The following is a 26,766-nucleotide window of genomic DNA, read 5'->3' as shown; positions in this document are numbered from 1 at the left end:
AAATAATAATAATAATGAGGACTTCCTTTGTCCGAGAGATGAGTTTCAGAGGAGAGGTAGAAAGAAGACAAAGACAGCAAAACAGATTGTCAAGGTGAAAGTAAGAGTGTAGTGGCTATAGATCAAGAGAGAGAATAAAATGTAGTCAAAAGAAAGAGCACCTAGGGTTGAATTATTCATGTAGATCAACATTTTCAAAAGCATCTTCCCTGGACCATAAGATAACTATGTTCAGAAATGCATGTTCATCTCTCACATGGTGTTTGACAATGTCTGTTTCTATATTCAGTTCTCTAAGGAGTCCTGCAATGTGGGATATGTACTATTCATTACAACAGACCATTCATGGTGGATGTCAGTTGTGTTATAAAGCTAGCTTGTAACAGTTTGTGAGAGCTGATTTTAAAATTTTTAGGAATTGGCAAACAGGTGTTTAAAAATGCAATTGTTAAAAAATCAATTATAAAATTACAGTTAAATACATGAAAAACAAAGGAAAATAAGCTCATTTGGTGAGGTTGTCTTTTAATTCCAGCTATTTTATTTTTCAGTTCAGCAGAGTAGGGTAACTAAAGCTATCTTTCCATCTGTTTCAAGAGTGTCCACAATTGCATTTTAGAACATTTTAATATTAATAATAGTGTCTCTAATACCTTTGTCATTTAATTCCAAAATCTGTGTCATCTTAATAGTGTCTGTTGATTGCTTTTTGCCATCTGAGTCGAGATTTGTCTAATTCTTCCCATGCCGAGTAATTGTGGGTTGTGTCCCAGACAGTTTGACTATTATGTTATGAATGGGGTCTCGTTTAAATCCTATGGGAAATGTTGATTTTTTTTCTTAGCAGACAATAAAATCCAGGTAGGTTCAGGCTTAAGTTCCAACCCGCCATCTTTGGTCTGTGGTTTCAAGGTAAATTCAATTTTCAGCGCCTTTGCAGTGTTATTTATGTCTGTCCACAAATGTGCTACTCAGTGACTATCTGGACCCTAGACGGTGGGCTGTCTGTTACTTCAGTTCTCAAAGTCCTTTGTGTGCTGATGAGAATCAGATTCGTCCGTGTGCAGCTCACAGGGAGCCCAGGATTTCATAACCACCTGGGTGGGTTTTGCTTTCCCAGACTCCTTCCCCTCTGAGCTCTCATGAGTCCTTGCTAGTTCCCTGGCCCTCCCCTTTTCGATTCTCCACCTGGAAAGCTGGAACTTGAGTTAGCCACTGTGCTGAGTCCTTCTGCAGATGCACCCACATCCTGGACCAAGCGGTGAAGAGAACTGGGGGAAAATCCTGGTAGACTCACTGCCAGCTCTTGGAGTCCAAGCAGTACTTGGCGTTCTGGCCTCTTTCTCCAGTAAACCTTCCACAACTTGCTCTTCTGAGTCCTCCAGTAGCTGCTCCATGCCTTCGTCCTGGCCCTGCAGCTGCGTACCACTGGAGAGATGGGGAGGAGAGGAGGAGAGCTTGCTCTGTGTCATCAGGAAGCTCCCTGCAGCTTCTGTCAGCCTGCCTTCTTTCTGCCCTCCAAGAGAAGGCACCATTTATTCTTTCTCTTCAGGAGAGGTAGCCCTGGTTTCTTCAATGATCCCTTGTAATTAATTGTTTCCAGACTCCTCTTCATCTCACTCTCTTGCCTCTAGATTTTCCCAAATGCATTATTTTTCTTAAAGTGTGGTGTCCAAAATATGAAACTCTTACCTCCTCTGATCTGTATACTGTAAATCTACTAACTCAGTTGAAAGTACGTTTGCATTTTCAGTGATTGCATTTCATTATTGGCTCAGGCTAAACTTTTGGAAGCCCCAGGTGTTTTGCATATGAATAATGTTAGGTCTTTATCACATTACTGCAATTAGTCATTTTCACCTGGATGGAGGAATTTAGAATTGTTAATATTTCTTTTTCCCTTATTGGCTCTAGTTTGTCATTCTTGCCTATTGAAGTAATGTAGAATTCTGATACTTCTATCTATTTTATTGGTTATCCATTTTAGCTTCATGTAGTGATAATAGAGGCAGGTTTTTTTAAGTTCTGGGGAGCCTGGCAGAGCAGAAAGACTTTCAGAAGTTCAGGTCCATCTCTGCCTTCTGACTTCAGCTGGTAATATCCTCCCCCAACACATCCCATTTGCTTTGCCTGAACATATCTAATCCTCAACTATAGACAGAGTTCAAGCTATTTCCCTTGGCACTCCTCTGCCCCACATCAAACAAGGGCTAATTCTAGACACCTGTTTGGATGTGTTCTGTGTTAAGTAGAGCAGAGCAGATGGATACCTTACAGTGGCTAAGAGCTCTAGCCCCCCACTCCAGAGGAATTTGAATTTGAGAAATGGTTACAGAACAGCTTTCCCACACCAGAGATAGGAAAGAGAGGTGACTTTGGTACTGAGAGAAAATAAGGAAAGAGACGGAATAAGATGAAGAAATAATGAAGGGAGACAAAGAGAAGGGGAAGGGAGGGAAGAGGAGGCAAAAATGGAGTCGAAATGAGGAAGCTTTTGGTGCCACAGGACCCATCTCGTTCATGCTAGCCTGTGCCCTGGTAGACCCATGTCTTACACGCACCCTGACAGAAGCTGGATGGCAGCATACAGCCACACCGTATGACAGGCGTTGTCTTCTCGTGTTGCGATATCTTCACAAAGAGCTCCAGGAATCCCATTGCCAGAGGTCATGAACTAGGCAAAATGGCACCCTTTCCAGAAAAAAACGTGGAGTCTGCAGGAGAGAATTATGGATCAACAAACCAAGGCCCAGTAAAAGAGAAAAGTGAATCTGGAGAGAATTGAGGAAGACATTTTAATGGAAATTTTCAAACATATGGCAAAACAGAGTAATCTAATAAACCTCCCTGTGCCCAACACGTAGCTTCAATAACAATTAGCTCACACCCAAGCTGGTCTCACCTAGACCCTCACCTGCATCCCCCACTGGCTCACCCCACTGGACTGTTTTGAAGCAAACCCCCGACCTCATTCCATTTCCTTCATATAAACTCCAAGGGAAAGTAAAACTTGAAGAAAAGCAAAAGTAAAGCCACTGAAGAAAAATTTGAAGGGTCCAGTGGGGAAAGGAGAAAAGAAATTCATCTCTAGGAATTATTTTCAGATTTTGGTAACATTTTACTTTGTAAATAAGACATAAGATTCCATTACCACTCCTTTTTATTAATACTACAGCAGAAATCAGACAGTTCATAGGGAAACAAGACTGATACTCGGGTGAAATCTACCCACTCCATAGGGTTAAACATGAAAGAAACATATTTGAGCTGCGTTGCTCCATGGTGACAATGCTTTTTAAAATATATGGGCTGTGACCATATTTTTAAAGTTTGTATTTATTTTGCTTCGTTCCATGAGATGTAAACTGGGATATTCAGTTATAAAAGAGCATTTTATGGCTTCTGGGTAATTCCCCAAGAGAGGAAAATAAAGTTTCTTTCCCTCCAAAAAAGTGATAAATGTTTAATGAAACATCTAGACCTTTCCCCCTTAAAGTTTAGGCATGACTTTAGAATATTTTTATAAGCATCTGATATCTTCCACCTGAATTTAGCAGGTGAATCAGAGCCCAGGTATGGGTCTGGAAAAAGGAAAAGAAATACATGAGGCTCCCAGAGCAGGATTTGCTCTTCAGTGCTGGGAATTGCCAATCAAATGAGAGTTCTGTGGCTGGGAGGTTCATGGATTGCCTCCAAAGAACAAACCCCACTCAGAAACTACGGACGAAGGTTCAGAATGTCATACTTAGCTCCAACTGCTGGCTGCTTAAATAAAAAGTATGACTATTTTCTCTTTCACACATCCACAGGCACATCCACACACACAGTCCATAAAGGGTTTTCCAGCATCAGGTGGCTTTTAACTTAACTAGTTTCAGGGAGGTATAAAACAAACTGGTTACTTAGAATAACTTAGAATAGTTATTATTAGATGTTACTTAGAATAAACAAAGATTTCCAAGCAAAAGAGGAAAAATATTGACAAGGTACAGTTAAGATTTCACCAAAGCTTAAACCTTTCTCAGTGAGCTCTAGACCCACAAGCCCCTGATGCAGACAGTCCTGTCCTGCTGCCTTCGCTGGCGGTGGTTTCCCCTCCATGGAGTGTGGCTGGTGAGAGTCATGGCCGTGGACACCCGCGTCGCAATGGGCACACCATCCTCAAGGGGCGGACTTGCCCCCGCTTCGCCCCTTTTATTTCCTGTTATGGTGTTATTTGCTGCCTTATTTTTATACCTCTGGTTTTCATTTAATAAAAGTCAGAAGTAGAAGACTGTAAATCTCTTTATGTTCTATGTGGCTGGGCCAGCCAACCCTCGGCCCCTACCTGAGACCTCTCCTGCCAAAGCCCACGGTTCCAGCCCCGGGGGAGGGCAGGCCAGGCGGGCAGGCACAGAACAGAGACTTTTTGCCTGGGGCCTGTTAACCTGAGTATACTTTCTCCTTCTCGGGTTTGTTTTCTCAGCTGGTGGCACACGCTCTGCTCCAGCACCACTAGGCCTAGTGGAAAACGGCTTCCTCCAAGATCTAACGGTCCATTTTAAAGAAGTGGTTTGGAGCTCAGAAGAAGGGAGCTCAGTTATAGCTCTGTGCCCAGCTTTCTCTGTTTTTCTTAGTCCATGGAAATAGGAGATGTGTAAATAGTTCATATTTCACATTCCACCTGTACTAAAATCAGACAAAGCAGACAAGGCTGGTTCTTTAGACCCTCCTGCACTTCAACCATTAGTGTCTTCCCACACTCTCCTTACGTCCCCATCACCCGATTTTCTACCCGCTCCCCTCTACACGCACTTGTTCATATCCCAAGGGAAAATACGTCTTTTCCTGAAGCAGTCCATCCTTACAACATCCTATGATGCATTGACTTTTCTGCTCCAAGCCTCAGCTCGACATAGCAGTGGGCATCCTAGTAACCACTGGCGATCAGAGGAGGGTTTATTCCTCTTTTTTTCTCTAACCAGACATTAGCAAAAGTTGGCCTCGAAGAACCTAGCTGACAGCTCTCAACTGGGAACTGAGGAGGAGAGACCCCAGGATGTTTGCGGCAACCTGAGAAGGACCGCACCTGTCCTCTGTGGGTGCCCTCCGACCCACCTCTTCCCATTTTTTTTAAACCTCAGCTGGAAAATAGCCCTAGAGCTTCCATGGGCAAAGAGTCCCCTGCCTGTCACAGAGCAGACACTCAGCCAGGTCCCTTGTTTGAAGATTCGTGTGAAAGGAATGAATGAGTGTGGTGATGGCACGGACCAGCTCTGTAAAGTCCTTACGAAAGAAGGGACAGAGGAGCATGTTCCACCTGCCTTCAAGGTCTCCAGCTGTTACTGACACCTACACAGAGGCCAGAGCTAGATGGCCTTCAGGGGCTAGATGGCCTTCAGGGGTATTTCAAGATGAGGTAAAACCTGCCCCGTTAAGCAGCAGCCCTGGCCTCAGGCCAGGCCCGGAGGAAATGTGCTGGGAGCCAGGAATGCCAGATTCCTATTCCAGGGGCCTCTTTCCCTGCTAGAAACAGGAGGGAGGAGGAGGAAGCTTCTCTGTGCCTTACAGTCTCAAGGTTCAGTGAAACATCTTGAGGAAAGAAAGAAAGAAGACGGAAGGAGGGAGAGTAAGCAGGGAACAGCGGAGACGATGTTGAAGAGAAGGACGGGAGAATGTCCCCCGGGACTGTGAGGTGGGCCCCCTTGTTGCCATAACTCCAGCTGCTAATTTCCAGTTGTCAAGATTCATCTCCCAGAAAAGTAAAAGCCGAAAAGAATGTGTAGTCTTCTTGAGAGAGACCCCACAGTATCTCCAGATGTTCTGGGTTATTCTGTGGTGAGGGGAAAAGGCCTAGGCTGAGAGAAGCAAGCATGTTCATTCCCTGAAAGGAGGAAGGTCACCGAGTGGGAACAGTTTCCAGCCTTTGGAAGTATCGCATTTCAGCAGAAGGAGCCAGAAATAAGATATCATTTGTTAACTTTGCTAATCCATTAAGTAGACATTGGACAGCTGAGCTATTATTTGGAACTCTCTGCTATGTATCCTCTAACAAGGAAACAGTGTCCTGCTGGGTTTAGGTGTGGTGTGCGCTAAGGCGACATAAAACTTTCAGCAGCTTTCGATGAAGCTGATTTTTATTTTCGGGAACAGCGCATACTGAATCAGTAGGAGAGATTGAAACCGCGGCCTTCCCTCCCCTCATCAGGAAATGCATTATTAGTAAATTACTGGATGCTTTAAATGGTTTATGGTGACATTTTAAATCAAATCTACCCCCAGAAATAGGGTTGATATTGAGCATGTGTATGGTGGGGTTTTCTCCCTAAATGCAGTACCTCAGAATCACTGCAAAGGAGCGATGACATCCAGCTTCTCACTCTCCTGATAAGAACACAGAGGTCTAGGGAGGGTCGGTGACTGCATGAGAGCACAAGCCAACGTGACAGCAGGGCCAGGACTGGCACTGTGAATGGTGTTTAAGGGCACCAGCCGTCGCCCGGGCAGAACACGCATGGACACAGGAACCACGTGATGGTCCTGCCACTCCAGTGCCTGCCTGTTGTCTGCACCTTACCTTGGCTTTGGGCTTAGGACAGCAGCTCTGTCTGTCTTCCAGCATGGCTTCTGTTTCTAGTGTGAGCAACACTGATGGACCAGGGGCAGGGGTGGCCCAGAGCCCAGTGCCAGGTCCTGTGGGAATAGAAAGGTGTATGAGCTGTGGATGCTGGAAGCCTGACCCCGCCACGACATCGTTCTGCATGACTTGCAGGTGATTCACACAGACCAGCCAGCACTGGCTGCTGCACTGTCCTTCCTCATTCCCATGACACAGCACAGGCCGTGACAGGTAAAGACAGAGGGCAAATTGAAAATGCAGGTGAAAAGGCTCCCTTTCATTAGTCCTGTTCACCTGACAATGACCCGTTGAGTAGGAAGTGTAGGGCTGACAGGAGGACAGTCCCAGGTGGAGTGAGCCTAAGGCTAAGTCGCAAGTGAGAGGCCCAGGCTGGACCTGGAGCATGGTGCCGCCAGCTTCAAACCCTGCCCAGACAGCCGTGTCTCCCACGCCTCCTCAAAGAGGGCCTCTGATGCACAAGCGCTGTTTTGCTTGGCCAGCACAAGTTCCCTCTTCTTCTGCTAACAGCCCCTCAGGTTTCCTGTGGGCCTGACTCTACCCCAGACTCAGGCTTTTGGAGGGCTGGCTGGACACCAAGCTCCTGGCGGGGTGCAGGAGCTTTCCACCTGCCTTGCCTTGGTGACTGGCTCAGCCGGGAGCATGATCCTGGCGGGGTGCAGGAGCTTTCCACCTGCCTTGCCTTGGTGACTGGCTCAGCCAGGAGCATGATCCTAGCTGGGTGCAGAGATGCTATCATGAAGAGAAGCTTCTTTCTCTTTCTGCTGGAACTGCCAGCCATAAAGATCAAGTAAGTCCTGAGCTTTCAGGTTCCCCTCTGAGAGCAAAGCCATCAGGTGGGAAAGCTGAGATACAGAGGGCAGAGGGAAAGGGAGAGACCAAATCCGAATGACACCGTCCTCGAAGGCCTGGGATTCGATTGTGCCCCAGGTTGAAACCAACACTGTTCAGTAGGTTCCCATTCTGCCTAAGTCAACAGTTACATTTCTGTCACTGCATCAAACTAATACCAGGTTCATAATTCCAGTGTCCACACAGAGCTATGGGAAAAAATAGGAAAACTCTGAGGCAATTGCCAGTGAAGAATGTAAGCCTAATCGCATTCCACCAAGCATTCTTCCAAAGCCCCCCTGCAGTCTTGCACTTGGGAGCGCCTCATTTAAGAGTGGAGACACACAACAGTGGCTGCTTCCATTTTGCTCCCTGCTTTGAACTGAGCATGAATTGTGCTATGGTGGGGTGCACAGAAGGTAGGGCCAAAGAGCAGAGAGAGACCACCCAGCTGAACCCGGGACAAAAGACAGCTCTCAAGACAGTTTGCAGGATGAGGGAGAACAAGAAGAGGAACATTTGGGGAGCAGGGGAGAAGAAAAGTCCAGTTTTAGAAATACGAAATTTTGGACTGTCTGCAGGACATCTGAGTAGTCATGTCCACTTGGGATGTAAAATGCAATTCTTAAGGTAATGGTGGACATATAGGTCAGAGATACCAAATTTGTAGTCAACAACATTTGGGCAGTGGGGTTGGGGGACGGTAGAAGGGGAACTAGGGTTAGCTAAAACCGTGGACACGGATGGATGAGGCTGCCCAGAGACAGGATGAGAGAGGAAGATGACACAGCCAGCTCTTGTGGGACAGCAGCCTTTAAAGGGCAGGACTGGGAGAGGGAACCAGGAAGGAAAACAAAAAGAAATGGTCAAGAGTGAGAAGAAAAAAACCAATGGGAAATGTCTCTGAGGCTAAGCAAGAGATTGTTTCCAAAAACAAAAGCCATTGAAAAAACCAAATGCCATGGAGATCAAAGAGAAGAAAAGCTGGGAAAGATCCCTGGGATTTAGTGGCCTTCTGCAGAGCAGCCTCAGTGGTGTGACAGTGGCATGGACCACTCCAGACACACTGAGCTGTCCCTCTCCTGCAGTGTCCTGAGCCTCTCCAAGAGTTCTGTGTGTTTTTCTCTCTCCTCCTCCTCCTTCCCTGAGCCCCATACTTGTCTCTGTCTCTCCTCGTTGTGCGTGCCTCTATGACCACACTTACTACATTCCAGGGAAATGATTCCCTTTGCATTTGTCTCTCTTACCAGACCATGAGCCAGGGACTCTGTGACTCATCTTTTTCTTTTAAGTATTGAACTTGGGTATCACTTACATCTGACAAAACGCATACATCTTAAGTAAACAACTCAACTGACACGCATCCACCTGGGTGACCCCACCTAGATGAAGACATGCAAGTTTCTAGGACCCAAGACCCCTGCCCCATGACCCTTCCCAGTTGACACTATTCTGACCTCCATCGCCAGGAATTAGTTTTGTCCAGTTTTGAACTTCATAGAAACAGAACCATGGAGTCTGTACTCTTTGGAGCTGTCTGCTTCCACTTGACCTTTTGTCATCGTATTGCAGGTAACAGTAATCTGCTCCCTTCCACTGCTCTGTGTTGAATGAATCTACCATAATTTACGCGTCCACGGTTCTGTACGCAGACATGTGAGTTGTTTCCAGATTGTGCTGTTAAGAACAATGCTGCTGTGGACACACTGGTCCATCTCTTTAGTGGACATAGAACTCATGCTGGGAGGGACATGTCCTGGAGCCTGACTGGCATCTGATCGTTTCAGCACTCTCTCCTCATCCTATACATAGGGCCAATAGAGTAGACACCTAATGAGGAAAAATCACCCTGAAGTCATAAACAATTTTTTAGCAAATCTCTTACAGGAAGTTAGAGTTAAAGCCATTTCATAGGGTCTTCGTGGTATCATCAACAAATATTTTTGGTTCAGTTTCCAAAAGCTCATGAGTAGGCCAAAAGATCAATTAGCAGACAACATCAGTTCCTCTACTTAAAGAAGTCATAATACAAGCTCATATGTATATATATATATTTTCAGTAGATAAGGCAAACAGCTTTTGTAATGAATAAGACAGCATATGAAGAATTTGTCTTCAGAGAGGACTCAGAAATAGGATCTGCAGTTTCACCAAGGGGAGAGATGAGACATGTACTCTAGGTTGGAAGGAGGTCTGGGTCAATATAACTATTATTTTGCACAAAAAGTATGCTTGGGCAGGAACGGGGCTTCAGCAGGTGCCTCAATAAGTGCCCCAGGAATGAACTTCACCAATCAAGATACCAAATTTGGGGGCTTACTGGTGAGATTCTGTTTTCACTGGTTAGAAGAAGTAAGCACTCCGGGAAAGCCAAGGAAGCAGGATAAACCAGCCTTCATAGTATGAAGAATGACATCAGGAAATGCCAGAGTTTCAGACCGTCACTATGTGTCCCTATCCTCACCCCTCCTTTGAGGGGCAGAATTTGACCACAGGCTTCGCCTGAGTTTGCATAAAAGAAGTGAAATCTTACCTGAAAGAAAAGATAAAAGGAACTGCAAGACACTGTGACTTCTGGTTTGGATGCCAGCCTTTTTCTTTCTTCCACCTCCCTCCTTCTCCCAGGCCTCTGCCCAACCCATCACCCCAAGGCAGGATGCAAATCCAAACTTGAAGCCAATAGGACTTACTGGTGTTTTTGTGAGTGGCCTCCATCGCCTTGGAACACTTTCCAAGAGGGAGGGAAATGACCATCTGCCTGCCCTGCTTAAAGTATCCATGCAAAATGAGGAGAGAAATAATTTAATCACAGGTGCTGGTGAGGGTGAATTGAAGTCCCTCAATCCTCGTGGCTGGCAGGTCAGATAAGAAACAGAGGACATGTGTGGGGGTGGAAATGAACACAAGTGAATATCCTTTGCTTTCTCAGGCAGGGGCTGCCCCAGAGGGAGCAAACTCATGTGCCTCCCTGAACATCCAACTCATCTCATTCAAGTGTCAGCTTAAACACAATGACACACTCATTTGTTCCACGGTCTCACATTAATAATATATGAAACTTTCAGTAGAAAGCCTGAAAAAAAAAACTTTATGGGAAACAATGACAGAGTTTTCACCTGTGGTTCAAGGATCTGTGAACTGGTGACACGGGAGCAGACAAGGAGTGAGTAGTGTGCTCACTGGTGTTGGGGACACTGGTCCCTGTGATGCCTGCACCTGGACGGTTCAGAAATCCCAGCGGGTATCTCCAAGGAAGCACAGAACCACCCCGGGGGCACCATTTACACTGAGTACCAGTGAGGAACAGAATGGGAATGAACATCATCACATCACTGTGACAGAATTTCCTTACTGAACATTGGCCAAGTGTCCTGAGATACCCAGAACGCTATTGAATTTTAAGTTGGTTATTTAATTGTCTTGGTAAATGAAGTGTACTTCATTTACTTGGTACTCGGAAGTGTCAGGGTTAGAACTCCTATGTTTTGGGGTTTTGAATATATAGGTACAATGTAAGCACATGAGATGGAGGGCAAGAAAGGGAAGTGACTGCAGAAGTTTAGGAACCAACCACATCCCCAAGAAACACTCATCCATTGAAGAATCACCACTAGCCCAACCCTCTGGGAACACAGCACCTTCTCTATACACTGGGAGTTCTAATGGTCAATACACTCTGGTTTAGCGCTTCACTAGATATTCTTAGAAAATGTAGATTTAACTAAATTAAAAATTCCCCCAAAGGCAAGCACACCACAGGGCATAAAGTAAATGATGAATAAATAATTTTTTATTTGACCCAACAATCCCCTCCTTTCCTTTTATCATCTTCATTCACATACATTGAAGGTCTGATTCCTGAAGAATTAATCTTCTATTAAGGAAAATACAGTTTCTAACAGCACCAAAAACATTTATTTCCGGCCCCCACTTTCTCTTCCTTGCTCAGTCTGTCTGATCTCCATAAAGCTGCTGACTCATTGGCATTGGTACTTCCAACCCTTCGATCCAGGCCTTCCGTGGCCCACACTCATGTGATGCCCTTGAAGCTTAGCTTACATTCAACGGTAAATCGGTAAAATCACTTCTTTGCACACATCCTCAGCTTCCTTGCTTCTTCTGGCTTGGTCACGCTTCCTTAACAAAAACACAATCTCGATCATGTCTAACTCTCAAGAAATTCGATTCTACTTCCCTGAGAACATCACAGCACCCAGAAGAGAATGCCTACACTCACACACCTCACCCACCCATCCCCCAGTATCCGCATCCGCGTATTCTGCCTTCCTTCCTTTACTGCAGATAAATTGTACAATCTCCTGCTAAAGCAAAACCCTCTGTTTGCACTGTCCGGCCCATATTCTCAGGTCTACTCAAGGGCATTGCTCCCTGTCTCCTGCATCACTATGTTTTCCCATTCAACCAGATCATCAGCATACAATCATGCTGCGCTTCCTCTCACTATGAAGTTTCATGGCTGGTTCTCAGTTCTCATCTTACTTGACTCATCAGCAGCTTTGGACATGGCCAATCACTCCCTTCTCCTTGATTCTCTTTCTCCATTTGGCTTTCAGGACACCACACTCCCCTTTCCCTCCCACTTCACTGGCCTTTTCCTTCCCATCTTCATTGCTGGTTCCCCTCTACTACCTGACCTCAGGTGTTGGAGTTTCCCAGAGTCATGTCTTGGCCTTCACCGTCTCTCTATTGACACTCCTTCCCCTGGGGATCTCATCCAGTCTCATGGCTGTAAACAGGATCTATACGCCACTGACCCTCCCGGGTCCACACCTCTCTCCCAAACTTCAGTGATCCACTCCACAGACCCCACAGATGTCTGATAAGCATGTCAACTTCAATGAGTCCAAATTCAAACTCTCAATCTTCCCTCCCCAACCAGCAGTCTTTCCCATTTCAGTGATGCTGACCCATCTCTAGAGTCGTTTATACCTCTCTCTTTCTCTTCTATGCTTCATCCTATCCTATAGGGAATTCTGGCTCTACCTTCAAGATATCCCCAGGACCAAACTCTTCTCACCACCTGCCCTGCTGCTACCAGGTCCAACCCACTGTCATCTCTTGCCTAGATTCCTGCAATTACCTTCTAATCGATTCCCCCACTCCTACCCCACCTCCAGATCTAATCTCAAGGCAAGAGCCAATGTTACCTTCAGAAAATGTTCTGCAGGTTATTCAGTCTTCTGCTCAGCACTCTCACATGGCTTTCTGTGGCCCTCTGAGCAAAAGCAGGAGTCACCCATCCCAACCCATCCAGTTCCCATCATTCTCTCTTTGACCTCATCTGACTTTTCTCCTTAGTATTGCAGCCTGTCCCTACTATGACCCTCCATTGCCCACCCTCTGGTCTATTTTTCTCCCATCACTGCCCTCACCACCTTCTCATAGATCGTATAATCAATTTATTATCTGCCTTCCTTCACTGGAATATGAACTCCATGGGGCAGGGTCTTTGTTTTGTTCCCTGTTTTTCTCCAAACACCTAGAGTAATTTCTGCATGCCATAGGTGTCAACTTTCTTGGACCCACTAAACCAACTTTTTCTGAAGTTGTGTTTGTGTGCTTGTGGAAATGCAGATCGGGTCTCCCAGAATCCAGGAAGCAGATGGCCTGGGAGTGAGGGTGGGGCATCTGCACATTTAACAAGCTCTCAGGTCATGTATATCCATGCAGAGGATCCCTGAGAACCACATGCAAAGTCTCTTACACTGTAGGGTAGTGGTTTTCAAATGTCTTTTTAGATTTTGTACCCTTTCTTTAAATGTCCGCCTACAGGTTCCCAATCGATCAGATACATAAATCCATATGTAAGCAGACAGAGGTGGAAGGCGGGTCCTTGGAAACCCTGTTTCCTTGTAGTGGCCTCTGAGGGCAAAGGGCCGTTCCCCAAGGCTTCCTAGAACAAAGACATCTGGTGTAAAGTGTAGCTCAACGCCTATTGCTTTTAGGAAATTTTTATTAACGTCAACTTTTTACTGACTTGCTTCTCCTGATTTAATTAGACTGCACTAAAATTTAGAATGACCTTAAAGATGCTAAAATATAAAACTCCCCTCTGGAAATGCAACTTTCCTCTCTCTGCTGCTCCCACTGTCACCCCCACTCAACCTGACCACAGCTCCCGTCCCTCCCCACTCTTTCCAGGCTGCTGCATTCTGACAGTCTCAGTAGCTTCCTTTACCTCTTGCCACAGGAATCTTCTGCTGCCCTGGCCCATGCTGACTTCAGCCCCAGATCACCCTGATTCTCTCTTTTCTCCATTCCTCTTCCTCGATTTCCCAAATACTACCAAAGTAAATGGTGTACCCATGTGGATTGGCTCCATTGCAAATTAATGTTTTTGAGTCTACTGGAACCACAGTCTTGCATGATGGCTCACTTGGTCACTGGAGGTCAGTCCCCTTCTCCAGTAAAGGGAGACCCAACTTTGCCTACTCTCCTCAAAGTGACAACGCCCTTATACCTCTTAATAAATACCATTCCCTTCTGAATTGACAGAGAAAACAGATGCTATCTGGCACACACTCCCTCAATTCCCCTCTACTTTTGTACTAACCTTACTAATGTTTTTACGGTTGTGGTTTCAAAAAGATGTCTTCACTTCCTTTCAAGATAATTCCTCCCATGCCCCTCATTCCATCCCCCGAGTTCTCCACTGGAATGTGCCCTCTGTTGTATCTTCTGCCTCTTTCTACTATTCCTACCTTTCAGCCAGAGGAAAAGAAACACAAAAAGAAAATACATAAACACTCTCAACTCTGTGCCCCCTCAAGCTACTTGTCTCATCTCTCTCTTTCTATTCTTCTCCAAAGTCTAGAAAATATTCTAAATGGCCTTCACTACAGTTACACCTCCTATTTCCTCCTCAACCAGTTTAACATAACTTTTGCCCGTCTTTTCAAGAAAATGCTTTCTCAAAAATGATAACTCTTTTATTTTTAGTTCCCACATATGGGTGACACCACAAAGTGTGTCTTTCTCTGTGCCTGACTTATTTCACTTAGCATAATGTCCTCCAGGCTCATCCATGTGGCTGCAAATGACAGGGTTTCCTTCTTTTTATGACTGAATAATATTCCATTGGGTGTTTAAAAGTTGATATCATAGAAGTAGAGAGTGGAAAAGTGGTTACCAGAGGCTGAGAAGGGAAGTGGGTAGAAGAGTTAGAGAGATGTTGGTTACCGGGAACAAAATTACAGTTAGATAAGAGGAATAAGTTATAGGATAGTAGCATAGTATAGCATAGTAGGGTGAGTATAGTTATTGCATATTTCAAAATAGCTAGAATGGAGAATTTTGAATATCCCCAGTATAAAGATACAATAAATGTTTGAGGTGACAGGTATCCCAGTTACCCTGATTTGATCATTACACATTGTGTACATGTATCAAAATATCACATGTACTACATCAATATATATAATTATTCTGTGTCAATCACAATTTTTTACAGTTAAAAAAATAAGAAACCTTACTTCCACACTGCATCCTTAATACCTAACCCAGTGATTCTCATATAGTAGATGTTATGAGTATTTGTTGAAAAAGCAGCTCCTAATGCTTTCCTAATTTCCAGACACACCTACCTTTTGTCACTAAGCCTTGTCACTGCCACCCTACAGTCGAACCTCCACACACTATAGTGAGAGGTCTTTTTAAAACATGCATCAGATGGGATGAATAGACTTTACAGTGACCTCCATGACCCCCACCTCCTGGTATTCACGTTCCAGGCCACCCCCCTTGAGAGTGAATGGAATCTGTGACTTGCTTCTAACCAACAGAATATGGCAAAGGTGTTGGAAGGTCACTCTCATTACAATGTTATGTTATAAAAGACTCTGTCTTGCCAGTAGCCTCTCTTGTTCTCCTTGTTGACTTTGAAGATGCAAGTCATCGGAAATTAGAAAGTGAATTCTGCCAACAACCTAAGGGAGCTTGGAAGTGGATTCTTCCTCAGCTGAGCCTCCAGATGAGAACAAAGCCCAGCTGACACCTTGATCACAGTCATGTGAGAGGACCCATCTAAGCTGTGCTACCCTCCCATAAAACTCTTAGAAGAAAACTTAGGAGGAAAACATCATGACATTGGACTTGGCAAGGATTTCCTGAATATGACACCCAAAGTACAGGCGAAAAAATAAAAATAGACAAATTGGACTACATCAAAATTAAACAGCTCTGTGCATCAGAGGACACAATCAACAGAGTGAAAAGGCAATCCTTGGAATGAGAGAAAATACTTGCAAATCAGACATCTCATAAAGGATTAATAGGCAGAATATATAAAGAATTGCTACAACTCACAACAACAGAAATAACCTGATGAAAAAATGGACAAAGGATTCAAATAGACATTTCTCCAAAGAAGATTTTACAAACAGCCAAAAAATGTACGAAAAGGTGCTCAGTGTCATTAATTATTAGCGAAATGCAAATCAAAACCAAAATGAGACTTTACACCCATTAGGATGATTACTATTTTTTTTAAAAAATGGAAAATAACACACGTTGGAAAGGATGTGGAGAAATTAGAACCCTTGCTCACTGTTGATGGGATTCTAAAATGGTGCAGCTATCATAGAATACAATACGGTAGTTCCTCAAAATACTAAAAATAGAATTATCATATGACCCAATAATTTCACCCTTAGAAATATACTAAAAGAAATCAAAAGGAGGGACTCAAACAGGTTCATATGCACCCATGTTCATGGCAGCATTGTTCACAATAGCAAAAGGTGGAAACAATTCAAGTGTCTATCAACAGATAAATGGATTAAGAAAATGTGGAATACACACACACACACACACACAAACACACAATGGAGTATTATTCAGACTTAAAAAGGAAGGAAATTCTGACACATGCTACATGGATGAACCTTGTGGACACTATGCTAAGTGAAATAAGCCAGTCACGAAAGGACAGATCCTGTGTGATTCCACTTATTTGAGGTGGAATTCGACTGGCAGTCAAATTCAGAGACAGAAAGGAGAGTGGGGCTGTCGGGGTCTGTGGAGGGAAATGAGTGGGGCTGTCGGGGTCTGTGGGAAATGGGAGCTATTGTTTACTGGACACAGAGTTTGTTTCACAAGATGAAAAGTTCTAAAGATGGATGGTGATGATGGTCACACAACAATAAGAATACTTAACCCTGCTGAACTGTGCACTTACAATGGTTAAAATGGTAATTATTATTATTATTTTTTGAGACGGAGTCTCACTCTGTCGTCCAGGCTGGAGTGCAGTGGCGCGATCTCAGCTCACTGCAGCCTCCACCTTCCGGGGTCAAGCCATTCTCTTGCCTCAGCCTCCCGAGTAGCTAGGACTACAGGCGCCCACCACCTCGCCCGGCTAATTATTGTATTTTTTAGTAGAGATGGGGTTTCACCATGTTGGCCAGGCTGGTCTGGAACTCCTGAGCTCAAGTGATCCGCCCGCCTCGGCCTCCCAAAGTGATTACAGGGATTACAGGGATTACAGGTGCGAGCCACTGTGCCCTGCAAAATGGTAAATTTTGTTATGTCTATTTCACCACAATTTAAAATAAGTAAATAAAAATCATTTATAGATAAAAGGTACATTCAAAATATAAAATACATCAATGAATTTTAACGTAACAGAGTACCAAAAATTTTTTATATTGTTTCAGAATCTACGTTGCAATTAACTTTTAAAAATTATCATTTATTTAAATTTATGAAGACTCAAAGAATATTTATAATTATCCAAAAGACTATTTAAATACTTCTCTTTTGCAACTACATATCTATGTGAAGCCAGATTTTCCTTACACGTTTCAACCAAAACAACATTTTGCAACAGATTGAATGCAAAGCATATATGAAAATCCAACTGTCTTCTATTATGCCAGACATGATAGAGGTTTGTTTAAAAAAAAAAAAAAGTAAAACGATGCCACTTTACTGAGTTTTCTGTGTTGAAAATACAGCAATTTTTCATAAAAACATCATTTATGTCAACATGTAATAGGCTTACGTCTATGTGAATTGATGAAAGATGTTTGCATATGAATTAAATATTTTAAATCTGCCAGATTTGGGGTTCTAACATGGTAATTGTCTATAGGTACACTCCACATAGTGACAAACTATTTGCGGTCCTCGATCATTTTTTTAAGTGACAAGGGGCACTCAGCCCCAAAATTGTCAGAACTGCTGCATTCAGATGGCTGTATTACAGGGGATAGAGCATTTAATCCTCCTCCTCTGGCTCCTCTGCCCCTGCAAGAAGGGAGTGTTAGTAGAGAGAAGGTAGACAGTCCCATTCTGGGGGCCGGAAGTTTGAATCCAGCACTGCTAGGCTGACATCAACATGCCGGCCGCACTGTGCTCCCTTTGGAGGCTTTAAGGGAGAATCTGCTCCTGCCTCTTCCAGCTTCTGATGGCTGCGGGGTCCCCAGGCCTGTGACTGCATCCTCCAGTCTCTGCCTGTCTTCACCTGGCCTTCTCCTCTTCTGTCTTCATGAAATCTCCTCCTATAAAGACACATGTAGATTGGATACCTTTGTTTGATTCAGGTTGAGCAATCCCTTTATAATCATATTCCAGTCTTCTTTTGAAGTTGTAGCCCAACAGTGTCAATAAGAGATGTTTGAGCCGGGCACGGTAATCTTAACACTTTGGGAGGGAGGCTGAGGCCAGAGGATCGCTTGAGGCCAGGAGTTCAGGAGCAGCCTGGGAACACAGGGAGGCCCTGTCTCTACAAAAAATAAAAATTAGCTGGGTGTGGTGGTGCACACCTATATTCTCAGCTACTCAGGAGGCTGAGGCACTTGAGCCTGGGAAGTTGAGGTTGCAGTGAGCTGTGATTGCACCACTGCACTCCAGCATGAGTGACAGAGCAAGACCATCTTTCTCTCTCTCTTTCTATATATATACAGAAAGAGATTTATATATATATATACACACACACACACACATAATCAAAAAATAAAATTTAAAATTAGCTGGGCATGGTGGCAAACACCTGTATTCCTAACTGCTAAGGAGGCTGAGGCAGGAAGATTGTTTGAGCCCAGGAGTTGGAGGCTGCAGTGAACTATGATGTCACCGCTGCACTCCAGCCTGGACAACAGAGCTAGATCCTGTCTCAAAAATGAACGAGACCATCCTGGCTAACACGGTGAAACCCCATCTCTACTAAAAATACAAAAAATTAGCCGGGCGAGGTGGTGGGCACCTGTAGTCCCAGCTACTAGGGAGGCTGAGGCAGGAGAATGGCATGAACCCAGGAGGCAGAGCTTGCAGTGAGCTGAGGTCCGGCCACTGCACTCCAGCCTGGGCGACAGAGCAAGACTCCGTCTCAGAAAAAAAAAAAAAAAGAACGAAAGAAAAGAAAGAAAGAAAGAAGATAAAAAGGAAGGAAGAGAGAAAGGAAGAAAGAAAGACAGGAAAGAAGGAAGGAAGGAAGGAAGGAAAGAAAAGAGAAAGAAAAAGAAAGAAGGAAAGAAAGAAACAGAAGGAAGGGAGAGAGGAAGGAAGGAAGGAAGAAAGGAAGGAAGGAAGGAAGGAAGGGTGAAAGGAAAGAAGAGAGGAAAAAAGAAGGAAAGAAGGAAGGAAGAAAGAAGGAAAGAAAGAAACGTTTGATTTGTTCACAACCACAGTGTGCTTTGTGTTTGCTTTTCTAGTCTTTTCTTAATTCACAATAAAGAGATACTAGTAAGGATATGGGTTCTGAAACCCAATTACTTAGGCTGAAGCTCAACTCCATCATTTACAACTTAAGTCGCCTCAGAAAACTTAGTTGTTCCTTTATATCTCAATCTCCTCATCCACAAAATGGGGATGATAATATCCTACTACATAGAATTGTGAGCAGTCAATGAGTCCACAGTTGTAAAACACTTACAAGAGTGCCTGACACAGGCCGGGCGCGGTGGCTCAAGCCTGTAATCCCAGCACTTTGGGAGGCCGAGACGGGCGGATCACGAGGTCAGGAGATCGAGACCATCCTGGCTAACATGGTGAAACCCCGTCTCTACTAAAAATACAAAAAACTAGCCGGGCGACATGGCGGGCGCCTGTAGTCCCAGCTGCTTGGGAGGCTGAGGCAGGAGAATGGCGTAAACCCAGGAGGCGGAGCTTGCAGTGAGCTGAGACCCGGCCACTGCACTCCAGCCTGGGCGGCAGAGCGAGACTCCGTCTCAAAAAAAAAAAAAAAAAGAGTGCCTGACACACTGACACATAGTAAGCCTTATATAAATGTTCATTGTTATTATCATATGAACAAAGTTACCAAGAAGAAATTGAATGTGGTTTAAGGATTAGATCATTGGAATTGCAATTGGAATTGGAATTAATATCATTGACATGATTGATACGGATGAAGCATTTCAGCTGTCCAATAAGTCACAGGACACTGGGACCTGGGAACCCAACAAGGCATCACTTTGCATTTCCGCAGTGGAACCCGTACCTAGTTTTCAGAGGTTTCCGGGCCATGCGGTTCTGCCCCTCCCACCCCAGAGCGTCTCGAGCGTCTCGAGGCAGCTTCTCTGAACAGTCTCCAAATCAGCCTAGTCACTGTGTAGTTTTTTTTTTTTTTTATTCTTCTTTAGGCACAGTCTCTTTCTGAAAATGAATGGTATTTACAGAGAAAAAACATGACAGCATGTTTTCTGTGAATAGCTACATCATTTTTATTCCATTTCCTGTTTCCACCATTTGGAGTATTTATAAAGTTTTCCATTTGATCCTTTTTTTTTTTTTTTTTTTTGGACAGACTGCTTGTTTGGAAAAAGTGGAGGAACAACAACTAAATACCATGGAGCGCGCAGGACCCGGAGCTATAAACAGCCTCATCAGCATTGCCCTCCTGCCCAAGGGGGGAATGAGCCGTATCTTGGTTGGGACTCAAGGGGACAGGACTTTCAAGTGGCACAAAGAGCGAGCAGTGTGCAGAGCCCATAGGCAGGCCTGCGCGGGGCAGACAATGCACAGTGCAGGAGGATTTCTGCTCCTGCCTGGAATTCATTTTCAGTCATTACCTTGTGTGTGCGAAGAGTTGCCCAGAAAACAGAGGATGGAAAATAAGGGTTATCGCAGACTATTAAATAGCTCTGCGGTTTCTATCCCAAAGGGATTCGGAAAGGGAAAGCTCTTAAAAAGCCGTCTCCAGATAGTCTTTTAAGAGAACCTATTAGCAGAAGTCAAGCCCCCAATAATGTGAGTAGTGAAGTGACAGAAAGCCCTAGAATGAAGGGAGGACAGTGACGACCTGACAGCAAATCCAAGGGTGCTTGTCTCAGGGACTTTGCCCACGGCCTGTTTCTCAAGGCACAGTGGCTTTCTGTTCCTGGAACAAGTGATTCAGGGCATTTCCCAGAATGATTTTTCAAGCTGGCTTCTTTGCTGGATCTGAGACCCAACCCGTCTGTTTACAACATGTTAATTTCAGGGCAGAGTGAAAGCCACCCATCCAAAGCGAGCCCAGAACCAAAACAGAACACAGTAATACAGAATGTTTCTGAGTTTTCCTGCTCGAAGCCCCTTCTCGCTAAAAATCATTCCCTACAGCTTGTAATTCCTCAAAGGAAAAAGCCTGATTTTAGTGAAATCCCTGTGTGTTACATCATGGGATGCAGCTTGGTCCCTTTCTTTGTTGCTTGTTACTTACATTTAATCTGTCTTACCTTTAAGAACAACAAAAAATACCTGTGGAGTGGGCTGCCAACCTGTCACCACAGAAGAACAAGTGTCAGGACCCCCCTAGTCAAGTCATGTGGTGCTGAGGGCCTTGTTCATGGCCGTGGTTTTTCCTTTTAAAAAATACCTCCATGGTCACGGGTCGCATTGAGGCGACTGGAGGATGTCCAGCCTTTGCAGGCAACTCAGAGGAGGATGCGGCTTCCTGTGAAAGGTGGACGTGTCACATGGGGTGGGAGCCATGGGTGACAAAATGAACTGCCCCAGAATCCAGGAACTGGAGAGATAGGGAGCAATCTCCCTGGACAGCTCTCAAGGAGGATCAGGAAATGCTACAAAACTTGCCAGCAATATGCACGACTAGCAAGGATGGCATTAGAAAGAGTTCCTGGTGCAGCGGCTTTCACCTGTAATCCCAGCACTTAGGGAGGGTGAGACAGGAGGATCACTTGAGCCCAGGAATTCGAGACCAGCCTGGGCAACAAAGTAAGACCTCTATCTCTACCAAAAACAAAAAGTAGCCAAGTGTGGTGGCACACACCTGTAGTCCCAGCTACTTGGAAGGCTAAGGTGGAAGGATCTCTTGAGCCCAGTTCAGGGCTGCAACGAGCCGTGATTGCACAACTACACTCAACCTGGGCAACAGAGCCAGACCCTGTCTCAGAGAGAGAGAAAAAAAGAGGATTCTCAAGGCTGATAATACACAGGTGTTTGCATGCGCGTGCTCAGGTACTCTCCTAGAAAGTACCTGAAAAACACAAAGAAAAGCTTTTCTTAAGATTTTATTCAAATGAGCAGTATAAAAGTCACAGCAAAGTATTTAGCTCTATTAAGTAATGGAGCCATTTATCATAGTAAAGGGAAGGGAATTGGGGGTTAGCCTACTTCTAAGCATTTCATTCAAGGGAGAAAGATGAGGGAAAACACATAATATATCTTAGGAACAGTAATGTCCTGTTATTGTTAAAAACTGCTGGGACCTCATTAGAGCCTATGAAAACATCATCTGTAAGTACTGAAAGGCAATAAATCTTCAATAGCCAAAAAAAAAAAAAAAAAAAGTAGGCAATGGGAGGGAAAGGCAAGAGGGAAGAAAAAGAGGGAGAGAAAAAAAGAAAAAACAAAGAAGAAAATTACCATCTATCTGTTGGTCTTCTCAATACGCTAGGAGCCAGCACTTTCCATGCTTGCCTGCCAGCTGGCTTCCCAGAGTGACCATGTAAATTCGGCAGCTTGATGCCAGTGGACCAGGTAGGAGATTATATTAAATGTTTTAAAATAATTATTGACAATTAATAAAATGTTTAGAATAGGGTTTTTCTATTCACTTTTCATACTATAACCTCTCAGTGATCTCTCTTCCTTCCTTGGACATGGAAATTCCTTTTGGTAAGCTTCGTCCTGTGACTCAAGTCGAGCCAATTCTGAAGGGAGCAGATATTGTGCAGCAAGAGGTTCAGGTTGCTGCTTTGGGGTTAACGAAACATCGTCCGTATAGCCACTGTTCTTGGCACATGGCTGCAGAGCGTCTTCCAGGCTAAATGCCTTTATAAGATCGCAGGGACTATGCAGTTCAATCGTTCTGGAATTGAGAAATGGTCACAGATAATAAGTAATCATCCTCTTTTTGCAAAATGGAAATCATTATAGCTTCAGCAGTGAGTTAGGTGGAAAGAATCGACCGTCAGAACCTGCACAGTAATCACGTCAACCAAACATTGTCAATAGAGAAAGAAATCTCTTGGTAAGTAGAGAGCACAGTATATTCTTTATTCCATAAATGTGATCTTCTTTTTTCTAAAAGAGAGATGAGTGGACTCCTCAACGGGCCAATCTGTATGAGGCTGCAAATTCTTCCATATCTGGTTTTCATGTCTGGAGAGAAACATGCTCACCATGATTTGTACTTCTTTATTGTCTGCTGATCATTTTTAAAACATTTAACACTTCCCTAAATATACACTGCTTCTGTAAACGTAATATTAAATAAAAAGCTAAATTATTAAGTATTAAACAAAACTATGCATTTAACAAATCTGACCCCTCTAAACATTTAAGCATTAAATAATATAAAAAACAAATTAATCACATTCTTCCAAACATTTAAAGGGCATAAGTCTTAGTGATGCTTTCAGCATGTAAAAAGGAAACAAAATTATCATAATGAGTACAAACCAGGTCACTACACTTATACCCAAACTGGTTCACTAGAGACTTAATTCCGTGGATTTAAGTTTGCTTCTCCATTATTATTTTCATTTGTATTCTATTTTCTTTCTAGCATACAAACTTGACTCATTTAGCTAAGAAAGCCTTAGGAAAACTTACCTTCTTAGACTAGCTATGACTGCAGATAGGAGTTTTGAGACTGAAGATAAGATTTTGGCAGCTTCCCAAGGAAATTGTTGCCAAGTCACTTACCCTGGTCCCTTATTGGAATTGTACCTGATCCACTACTTTAGAAGTTCTCCCCATCATTGGCTTTGGAAAATATGATGGGTTTTGACCTTTTATGACCTTAATCATCTTGTCAATATCCAAATGGTGAGTATTTATCATGTCTATCTTTATGGAATGTTCAGTACAATTCCTTTTTCACCTCTTATTCTAAGTAAGACCTGGTCTGGTGTATTTAAGTCTAAAGCCTTGGGTTGATTTGGGTCACTGAAACATTGTAACATTTCTTTCTCATCAGCCATTAAGATCCATAATATTGGCGGGACACAGTGGCTCACACCTGTAATCTCAGCACCTTGGGAGGCCGAGGGGGGCAATTCACTTGAGTTCGAGACCAGCCTGGCCAACATGGTGAAACTCTGTCTCTACTAAAAATGCAAAAATTAGCCGGGTGTGGTGGTGTACGCCTGTAATCCCAGCTTCTTGGGAGGCTGAGGCAGGAGAATCGCTTGAACCCAGGATGCGGAGGTTGCAGTGAGCCAAGATCGCACCACTGCACTCCAGCCTGGGAGACAGAGCAAGACTCCATCTCAAAAAAAAAAAAAGATCCATAATATTGACACAAAGATGCCAGCAAAAACCCAATAGCCATTCTTCATCTGCCTTTGTGTGTAGGAAGCTGGGACAGCACAACTCCAGTGGTATCCTTTATGCCTTTGGGGCCCAGAGCTGCCTATCTCTTCCACCTTCCTCTTTACATGTAGACCTGATTAAACAGTGCAACATGGAAAACAGTAAGCAGAACATTGCTCAACAAAATTGAGGAACCCAGCAAGAGGATCTCTTTAGGATACATTTCCTTTTAAACTTGACTTTGAGTGCATTATTCAGATTACAGATGAGGACCACTCGGCTATGACCATTATGAAGCTTTGCTACCGCCTGTCGTATAATTTCAGCACAGTGGTTCTCTAAGTATGGTTTCCAGACTGGCAGCACCACCTGGGAACTTAGAAGAAATTCAAAGTCTCTGACCCTGACCCAGACCAACTGAATAAGAAACTCTAAGAGCAGGGTCCAGAAGGCCACCCACAGCCCTTGGGGTTCCAACACTGCTGAGGTTGGATGACCGCTGCAGTGGCACCCCCATCAAGCATCTGAGTCTTTATTTCCTTGCACCAGCAGTCGGCAGATGGAAGCTTCTGGCGAAATTCTCTGGATTTTAAGATTACTAATTTTTTGAAGACGATACCTGCAGGAATAAAGACATACTGGCACCGTTTTGTCATGCTCAGAAATAACCTGTCCCAAGAGAGATATTATATATACGTCCTAGAGTTGAAGACAGAGGTGTTTGTTCAATCAGGTCACAGGACAGGGACTTAATTGAGAAAAATGACACTCTAACTGATCAGATTACAGCCTACATCAAGGAGTCTCAAAATTGGGAAATTGTGTAGGAAGAGAGGGAAGGGGGAGAAAGAAATTTCATGTTAAAGACTAAGAACTCTGGACACCAGAAAGGTTGAGTTTGTTCTGCACAAGGACCCTCAGCTGTGCCCGTCTGCTTTGTATCCGATGAGTTCCACTATGAAGTCTTGATTTTCAGCCTTGGATGGGCCACAAGTCCCCCCATCCACCAGAGAAGCTCTTTCAAGTGGCCTTGATTTGCCTAAAACTCATCACCCCATCACTTGGCCCTTTACCCTCAAAAAATAACCCTGCCCCAATTCAAAGAGAAAAGAAGTCATCAGATCAGTAATCCCTCAAATTTCTCCCACAAAATATACAGATTTAACCTGTAAGTACATTCACCTTTTCTTCTCCCTCCCTATTAAAACGAAACAGGTGCCCTCCCCGCCCCCATCGAGGTTACTTCACCTCCACTCTGGAGCACACCCTTCTGCATCCAAGGGGCTTTCCCTCTCATGACTACCTCCCTCTCTTTTTCCTTCACTGTCTGCTTCTATACAGGCTCATTCTCAACCACAGAGAAACGTACTCAAATCCCCCTTACTTGAAACAAAGAGTAGCCGGGCACAGTAGCTCACGCCTGTAATCCCAACACTTTGGAAGGCCCAGGTGGGCAGATTGCTTGAGCCCAGGAGTTCAAGACCAGCCTGGGGAACATGGTGAAACTCCATCTCTACAAACAAACAAAAAATGGCCAAGCGCGGTGGCTCACTCCTGTAATCTCAGCACTTTGGGAGGCCAAAGTGGGTGGAGTTTGAGAACAGCCTGGCCAACATGGTGAAACCCCATCTCTACTAGAAATACAAAATTAGCTGGGCCTGATGGAGTGTGCCTGTAATCCCAGCTACCTGGGAGGCTGAGGTAGGAGGATTGCTTGAGCCCGGGAGGCCAAGGTTGCAGTAAGTTGTGATCGCACCACTGCACTCCAGCCTGGGCGATAGAGCAAGATCCTGTCTCAGAAACAAACAAGCAAAAAAGCATATTGAAACCCCATTTTTCCTTACCTACTCTTATCTCTCCAACTAGTTGGTATTCTAGAATGAATCCTAGGCAGTTTCTATGTTAAAAGAGAGGATTCACAAGGTTCTACCAGGAAATGCCTTTATTCTCTGCACCTCTTCATTTCAACCTGTCCTGTGGAGTCTGTTCCTGCCCTCATCTAGAAGGGAGATTGGGTACAACCGTAGTTCTAAGAATATACAAGAGTGGTCTTCTTTTAGCCATTGGTGTGCTTGTTCCTCTATCTTAATCAAAATTCTGAACTTTACTTAAAGCTTCTCCCCACTCTCAGCTTTGCCTTGGAGGCCTTGGAGTGGGCAGGGGTCTCTTGTCTCTGTTTCTAAGCTTCATGCTTCTGTGCTTCCCCCTCCTCAGAAATCCGCCTCTGGCTCCTTCTGGGAGAAAACCAAGGCCAGGGAAGGTCTGATTTGGCAGATAGTGCCTCCACCTTCTAATAGTGCTCTCTTGTCTTGGGGACCCTCAAAACTGACTATTTTTCTTAGAGTACATTTAAGAGACGTTCTGCATAACTGTGGATCTCTCAAAAACAGCTCCCTGCTTCCCGTGTTCAGCCACTTACAACTCTCTATTAACTCTGTTTCTGATGGTCCAATCAACACAAAGTCTCTCCCTGGTGGGGTTTCTGGCTCTCCAGGTGGCCCTTTTAGGTAAAGTCCACTTAAACATGACTCCAGACATTTATTTCCAAGTATGGTAGACTAGAAACCCTAAATGACCCAGCCCCAATTTCAGAAAAGGAA

The 26,766-nt window shown here is 44.3% G+C and overlaps 1 long non-coding RNA gene across 4 annotated transcripts in view; it reads right to left on the bottom strand.

Annotated features, from left to right (window-relative positions):
* Positions 1-2,568: 2,568 nt before the first annotated feature.
* LOC117086611 overlaps positions 2,569-26,766 on the bottom strand; it is a 180,543-nt gene continuing 156,345 nt past the window's right edge. For 2 of the 4 annotated variants that reach the window (XR_004438477.1, XR_004438479.1), the window contains 2 exons: positions 6,557-6,672; positions 2,569-2,714 (listed from right to left, as the gene is read on the bottom strand). This is a non-coding gene — a long non-coding RNA (uncharacterized LOC117086611). Of the gene's footprint in view, positions 2,715-6,556; positions 6,673-21,903; positions 22,719-26,766 lie in introns of those variants that run through there. The other 2 variants (XR_004438476.1, XR_004438478.1) reach the window with 1 other exon arrangement.

Source organism: Trachypithecus francoisi, unplaced genomic scaffold (genome assembly GCF_009764315.1).
Source record: "Trachypithecus francoisi isolate TF-2019V2 unplaced genomic scaffold, Tfra_2.0 Lachesis_group10, whole genome shotgun sequence".
Taxonomy (NCBI): Eukaryota; Metazoa; Chordata; class Mammalia; order Primates; family Cercopithecidae; genus Trachypithecus; species Trachypithecus francoisi.
This window is presented reverse-complemented; position numbering and strand designations above follow the sequence as displayed.